At 35.6% G+C, this 7,241-nt stretch overlaps 1 protein-coding gene across 1 annotated transcript in view; it reads right to left on the bottom strand.

Moving 5' to 3' along the window:
• LOC117173020 overlaps window positions 1-5,340 on the bottom strand; it is a 28,642-nt gene extending 23,302 nt beyond the window's left edge. Inside the window, exon 1 of the mRNA XM_033361371.1 lies at window positions 5,317-5,340. The gene's annotated coding sequence lies outside the window, so the exon portion shown is untranslated. The remainder of the gene's footprint in view (window positions 1-5,316) is intronic.
• Window positions 5,341-7,241: the final 1,901 nt, after the last annotated feature.

Raw genomic sequence — 7,241 nt, 5'->3', positions numbered from 1 at the left:
TATTCCACCATTCTGCTCATTTCCTAAACTTAACCGTGCTTGTGGGACAATTGTTTTCACACAATGCAGAGACTAGGAAATGAGCAGAATGGTGGAATACGCACCTGGAGAAGCTCCGCAAAAAGACAAGAGCGTTGTGCAATAGGGCAAACAGAACCGAGTTTGACAGACTGGGACATCTATAAGACGGCTCAGTATGATTACAACAAAAATATAAGGAGATATAAGCAGGAAGACTGGAGGGGCTTCTGTGACGAATCGAAGGATATTCCAGAAACAGCAAGGCTCTACAAAATCCTAGCAAAAAACCCGGAAGCTCGCCTTGGGCTCATAAGGCTCGAAAATGGCCAGTTTGCCGAACGCAAAGAGGCAGCGCTGAACCGTCTGATGGAAGTTCACATTCCGTGTTTTCAGCGAATTCAAACCCACCTAGAGGAGGAAGACTGGGGCCAAGAATTGAGGAGGGCCGACTGGAATTTTGCCTCAAGGGTTGTAGCCAGCAAAAAGGTGGAATGGGCTGTGGGTCCTTCTGCCCATCTAAATCACCAGGGGCGGATGGCATCTACCTAGTGCTTTTACAAAAAGGCCTGGAATTCGTCGTCTCTCCACTGACAAAGCTATTTAGGGCAATTATCGCTCTAAAATATGTGCCATCGGCATGGAAGGATGGTAGGGTGGCCTTCATTCCCAAAACCGGGAGGGAGAGCTACTCTACTGCAAAGGACTTCAGACCGATCAGCCTGACGTCTTTTATTCTAAAGAGGCTGGAGAGGCTGGTCGAGAGATATATCAGGGATGAAGTACTTTTCACCTCATCGCTACACAGAGGGCAGAATGATTTTCAGGCAGGCTGCTCGGTAGAGACGGCGCTCCATGCTGTTGTGGCAAAATTGGAGCAGTAGCTAAAACAAATGGGTATGCTGTTGGAACGTTCTTGAATATAGAGGGAGCCTTCAGCAATGCCCCTTCAGAAGTCAGCTGTCGGGAGGCTTTGAGGTGTGGTGTACCAAACCAGCATAGGAAGTATGTTACGCCGAAAGGAGATTCGAAACCAGATGGGGTGAAGGTCTAGTTAAAGAAGTAGCGCCGCGGGGGTGTCTACAGGGAGGTGTCTTGTCGCCCCTCCTGTGGTGCATAGTTTTGGATGGTCTCATTCGTAGGCTTAATGAAGTATTATACTCAGGGATATGCGGATGACTTTGTAATCCTAATTAGGGAGGCTCATCTGGAAACTTTGATGGGCCTTACAAGGTCGGCGCTGCGCGTTGTGGAACTCTGGTGCGATAGCTCAGGGCTTTCGCTAAATCCGAAAAAGACCAAAATGGTCATTTTTATGAAGAATTAAAAGATGCCGAAGGTTGAAGCTCCTGTTTTCTGTGGCGGGAGGCTGACGTTCTCAGACTCGGTTAAATACCTAGAAGTCATCCTAGATAGCAAACTGAGCTGGGCAAAGCACCTGGAGACCCAATGCAGGAAATTCGTCATGACTTTCTGGATGTGTAGGAGAGCTTTTAGGTTGACGTGGGGAATAGGGCCCAAAATGCTTGCATGGCTCTAATCCGCGGTCTTTAAACCGAGGCTCCTTCATGCGGCTGTAGTCTGGTGTCAACGGGCAGAACTCAAAACGATGCAGGACAGGCTGCGACGATTGCAAACGTTAGCATTTAGGGTTAAACGGGAACAATGAGGACTACGCCTACAGCTACGATATGCTTCATGCTATTCGAAGAACCTCTTCACCTTGCGATAACTGCAAAAGCGGCACACACGATAGGCCATCTTGTGAGAGTAAACAGATGGATGGCCAGATGTGATGTAGTCAATCACACACTGAATGTGGGACTCGGTCTGTCTTATCCAGCCTATCTTTATGGCAAGTTGATGCATTTGTCTTTTGGTCTTATGATCAACCGTTGGTTTTGTTTCACGGTTCGCATCGGCCAAAGCTCTCGCTGCATTATACACACAATAATTGGTAGCCCAGAGATCGGATTCTCCTGAAAAATGTCCACGAAGATCGTCATATATTTCAGCCAGCTATTTAGGCTTAAGAGAAACCTTGGTGTTGATGTTTCTTCGGGTTATAAAGCATCGCTTTTCTTCTATTGGATGCCTGTCCGCGGTTGGTCTTAGTGTTGCCTCTCTTTCTCTGTTGCCGGCTTGTTCTAGCTGTGGTAGAGTAGGCATTCTGCTTTCATAACCCCTTCTTCGGAGTAGTTCGGCATGGTTTCGCAGACGTTGCTGCGAAAAGTGCGATAGCTCCGGGTGTTTCTCGCACCACAGAGCATGCAGCCGTGCCATGTAACCCCGTTCGGGGGCCACACTTGCATTGTAACACTCTAGCAAGTCGTGATTTAGTCATTCCGTCCACCCAAAGATCCCGAGATCCCGCTGATCCATCGCATTGAATCCATTTTCATCGGCTCCCCCAGCTGTAGAGTGGTCGGCATTGTTGGCCGACCCATTTTAGGGAGATCTGCGCGTTCTGTTGTTTTGAACCGCACTTACTACAACTATGTTTTGTGTTGTCGTTGTTCTTCCCACGAGAAGCTAGGTAAAGGGGTTCGTCCATCCTTGTAGATCTCCGCATGTAAGGATAAGGTTGCGTACTCTGAGAGGTCGCCCGGTATCCCAGAGTCACCGTTCTAGACACCTCGCCCAGGTGCCATTCAAATCGGTTCCCCACACCGCATCCTGCGGGTGGGGGTGGGGGAAAGTTCGAAATCTTTAATTGGAACCCCTATTTTTCATTGCATATTCGGATTTTTTGGATAAAACCATAACCATCATTGTAAATTTAAATCAAAAGAAGCTGAATAGATTAGAATAGAACCAATTTTTAATAACAAAGTTAAATCCTCACTCGAGGCAGATGAATCCGCAACCAAACAGTTATTTGAATTTTTAAACAAAAGATAAGCTTTCCGTAAAGTAGATCAATTTGCAATAAAATAGTTACAAGTAGGTACCTAAAGGCATTAATTTTTAAAAGCTAAATCAAGTTAACAAACATAATTGTTTGAACAATTTATCATTCATAAAAATTTTCTCTTAGAAAAATGCTAGAAACTCGGAGTTTTTTTTATAATATTTTCCACTTTAAATTCTAATAAGGTTCTAATTAAATCAAGTTGACAAACATAATTGTTTAAACAATTTATTATGTTTAATAATATTTTGCTAGAATAATGCTAGAAATTTGGAGTTTTTAAAATTATATCTGCATGTTATCGTTCACTTTATAGTTTTCAGTAACCACTTCCAAAATAATGACATTCGTAATATGATTTACATAGAAAATTTTAAGAATATTTTAAATGCGTGTTTGGTTTCCATAAAGAAATAAAGAATCATTTTTGATTTTCCAAGTTTAAAAATAAATTTCGGTGAATTGCAAAATAAAGCAATTCTAAGTTTAATTCTTTTAAGATTATTATTTCCGAAAAAAATAATTAAATTTTTTACAGGCATCTTAAGTATATTTTTTTATGATTTGAAAAGTTATATATATTTTTTTTGTTAAACTATTTAAATTATTTTTGCATCTCTTAAAAACTTCTGAATATCTGTTAACCTAATCGATTTTTTCAAAACAATTTTTGAAACAATTTTTTCATTATCTTCAAACTTTAAAATTCCTTAAATAGGTTCAAGATTTTGTTTTAAATCTTTAGAAATCTACATTTTCGTTAAAATTTAGTTAAAATGTTTTTAAACGTTAATTTTTTTTCGAAATATCTCAAATTTATTTGAATTTTCCCTAAAACTTTTTAATCATTCCTGCAAAATAAAAGGAAAACCTTAAAATTTTCTGATTTTCGTGTAAAATTTGGGTAATATCTTAAAATCTTTTGAAATATTTAAAAAAAATTAATTTCCTAAGATAAAAACCCATTTTTAATTTTTAGAGGAATCTTAATGTTTTCGTATATAATTTGATTTTTAATTATTTGGAAACTTTTTAACTTTTAAATTATTTAAAAAATTTTTTCAAAACTACTGAATTTTATTTCAAATTATTCGACTTTTTCCTACTATTTTTAATAAAACCTGCAAATTTTTGAAAAATGCCTGAAAATCTTTCAGATTATTTTTTTTTACAATTTTGGAAACCTTTTCAAATCTTTTCAAAAATATTTTTAAGACAAATGACGGGGTTTATACAAAAAATGTGCACTTTTACTCGGAAATACGAATTTTAAGTAAAAATATACATTTTCAACTTAAGGAAATAGTTTAATTTTCAATCAAACATTTGAATATAAATATTTATATGAAGTTTCCACCAAAAAGAAGAATCTTCTACAAAGAAACAAGACTTTTCAATACATAAGTTTTTAACCAAATAATGGATTTTCAACTAAATGAAAGTGCAAACATAAATAAAATATTTATATTTTAAGATGAAAAATCGATTTTTGCAACAACGATTTTTCAACTAAAAATATTTAAATTTGCAACAAAATTAATTTTTAACTACAAAATTGAATTTTCATCCAAGAAGATTTTGAACTAAAATAATTAATTTTCAACCAAGAAATATACTTCTTAAATTTAATAGAGAAATTATAAACAAAATAGTTGAATTTTCGTCGAAATAAAATTCAGTTTGACTTTTTAACATCAAAATATAGGTTTAAAAAAAAATAAATCGATAGATATACTTGAAAATACAACCTAAAAAGACCGAACATTTTCATGTTCATCAAACATTTTTTATCTAGATATAATCCCAGGTAAGTACAATCAAGCGAGGGGTACATCCACAATGGAAATTCAGTATTTTTTTATGACATAATTTGGGCTTTTTTTGGTCACATACCGATTTTTGGGTTCTCTTATTTCTCTCAAAAAGCCGGACTCTTAGGTGGAGATGCTGACCACTAATACCTCCAGTAGGGAACATTTGAAAAATTAAAAAAATAAACAGCGCGATAATTTTGGGCATTTTTCGGGCCCGTTGAAAATTAAAAAATTAAATGTGAAAAACAACCCCTATCTTCTAAAAACTTCCATTACAATTAAAAATGATCCTAAAGTAAATGTAAGCATATTAAAATTTTGGGCTTTTTTGGCTCTGGTTAGGCACCAATACCGATTTTTGGGCTCTTTTATTTTTCTTAAAAAAAACGAACTGTTCGGTTCGAGGTGCTGTTCGCTAACCCCTTTTACTACAGCAACTTAAAAAAAATTGTAATCAGCAGCGCCAGAATTTTGGGCTTTTTTGGGCTCTCAAAAACTGCAAAAAAATATTTTTTCAGAACTTAAAATAAAAATTTAAAATAAAAATAATTTCAATATTTAAAGAAAACGCACCTTTTAGAGCTGGGAATGTTTTTCTTTCACTTGCTGCTTTTGAATAGAAACTAAAAAAATGTGTCTTATATAGTGCAAAAGTAATAAAAATGATACTATAAAGTTTGAGTAGCTTTGAAATAGACTTAAAAATGTTGCGATAACGCGTATATTTTTTTAGAGGTAAACAGTTTTTTCGAACATCAAATTTAACAGAGATTAGGAATTTTAGAAAAAAATCGTGTATTTCTTGCACATTCTTTTTTATTACGCTTACATTTAGCAGAAGTAAATAATTTTATTGTGAAATTGTATAGAAGAAACCGAAGTTTCGTCGCAGATTACATTTTTGAGAAACTAATTCTTACATTTTTTTTGTACTTTTGGAAATAACCAAAATCATAAAAATGTTTACTGAAAATTTGTATTTACGCCGGGATAAATTAAAACAATTTGAATCACACTATTCTAATATAAAAAGAATCAGCTCTATAATCATTTCATTTTTGGAATTAGGACGTACATATTTTGCGTATCTAATGCAAAGTAAAAATTGAGACCCTGAGCATTTGGTTAAAAAATTCTAAAAGTTGACTCATAGTGACTAAAGGCGAGCATGCAGAATGAAAAATATGTTTAAACTGTCAACTTCAATATTAAAAATATCCTGCCCAAATTAAAATTAAAAACCAACATACGAATTTGACCAATTTGACTACAGGCAACTCAATAAGGATGCGGACCAGGATGCCTACTTTCTACCAGTTTCAGATGATATTTTAGATCGACTCGGATGAGCAAAATATTTATCAGCATTCTACATGAGTGCTGGACTTACAGGAAAGGAGTGCTTCGTCTATATTGATGACATTGTAATATTTGGAGAAACCTTGGAAGAACATAACAGAAACTTAATCACTATTTCAGAAAGAATAAAAAAACTTGAATGAAAATTAGAACCTACTAAGTGTGAATATCTCAGAACTGAGCTTGAATATTTAGAACACGTAATTACAGCAGAAGGAGTAAAACCTAACACAACCAAAGTTAAAGCGATCCACAATTTTAAAGAACCTAAAAATCTCAAACAGATTCAGTCATTTCTGGGACTTGCCGGTTACTATAGAAAATTTGTTGCAAACTTTTCAGCCATAGCGAAATCTTTATCGTAATTAATATAGAAGGACACTATTTTTGAATGAACGCCTACATGTACTGAGAGTTTTAATACATTAAAAAGGCACTATGCGATTCATCCGTTTTAAGATTCCCAGGTTTCAAAGATATATGCACCCTAACAACTGACGCTTCTACCCACGGACAAGGTACAGTATTATCACAAAAAGGACACCCTTCTTTATTGATATCAAGAACATTAAATAAAGCTGAAGAAAAATATAGCACCAGCGAAAAAGAATTACTGGCCATAGAATGGGCAATTAAAACACTAAGACAATATCTGCTTGGAAAAACTTTTAAGGTGCAAACCGACCACAAAGCTCTTTTATGGCTCCGCAATGTCAAAGACCCCAGTTTACGATTATTGGGATAATAAAGCTGCAGACTGCCTATCAAGACTTTTTCTTATTCGAAAAAAATGTGTATTACAGGAAGCCTTCGAGGACGTCCTCATAGATGAACTAGAGGCACAGCTATCTGACATCAAAGAAATTGAAATTTTAGGTAAACTCACCCCTAAGAAATTAAAAACATCACACACTAAAAAAAATTGAGCTGTGACAGGGATATTATTCCTTATTATAGCTAAACATTTAGCTGAAAACGAACGAGGAATTTAGAAAGATCCCTGGATCAGCGAAAATGAATATCCTTGACCATTTTCTATATACCAGGGATATCGTATAGTCAAACAGCGAATAAGTATAGCTATAATAGGAATATTAAGAATAGGTGTCTGAAGCAATTATCGGAAGAGCGCCGGTGCA

This window comes from Belonocnema kinseyi, chromosome 5 (genome assembly GCF_010883055.1).
Source record: "Belonocnema kinseyi isolate 2016_QV_RU_SX_M_011 chromosome 5, B_treatae_v1, whole genome shotgun sequence".
Classification (NCBI taxonomy): domain Eukaryota; kingdom Metazoa; phylum Arthropoda; class Insecta; order Hymenoptera; family Cynipidae; genus Belonocnema; species Belonocnema kinseyi.
The sequence above is the reverse complement of the archived record's forward strand: the minus strand, read 5'-3'. Positions and strand labels throughout refer to the sequence as shown.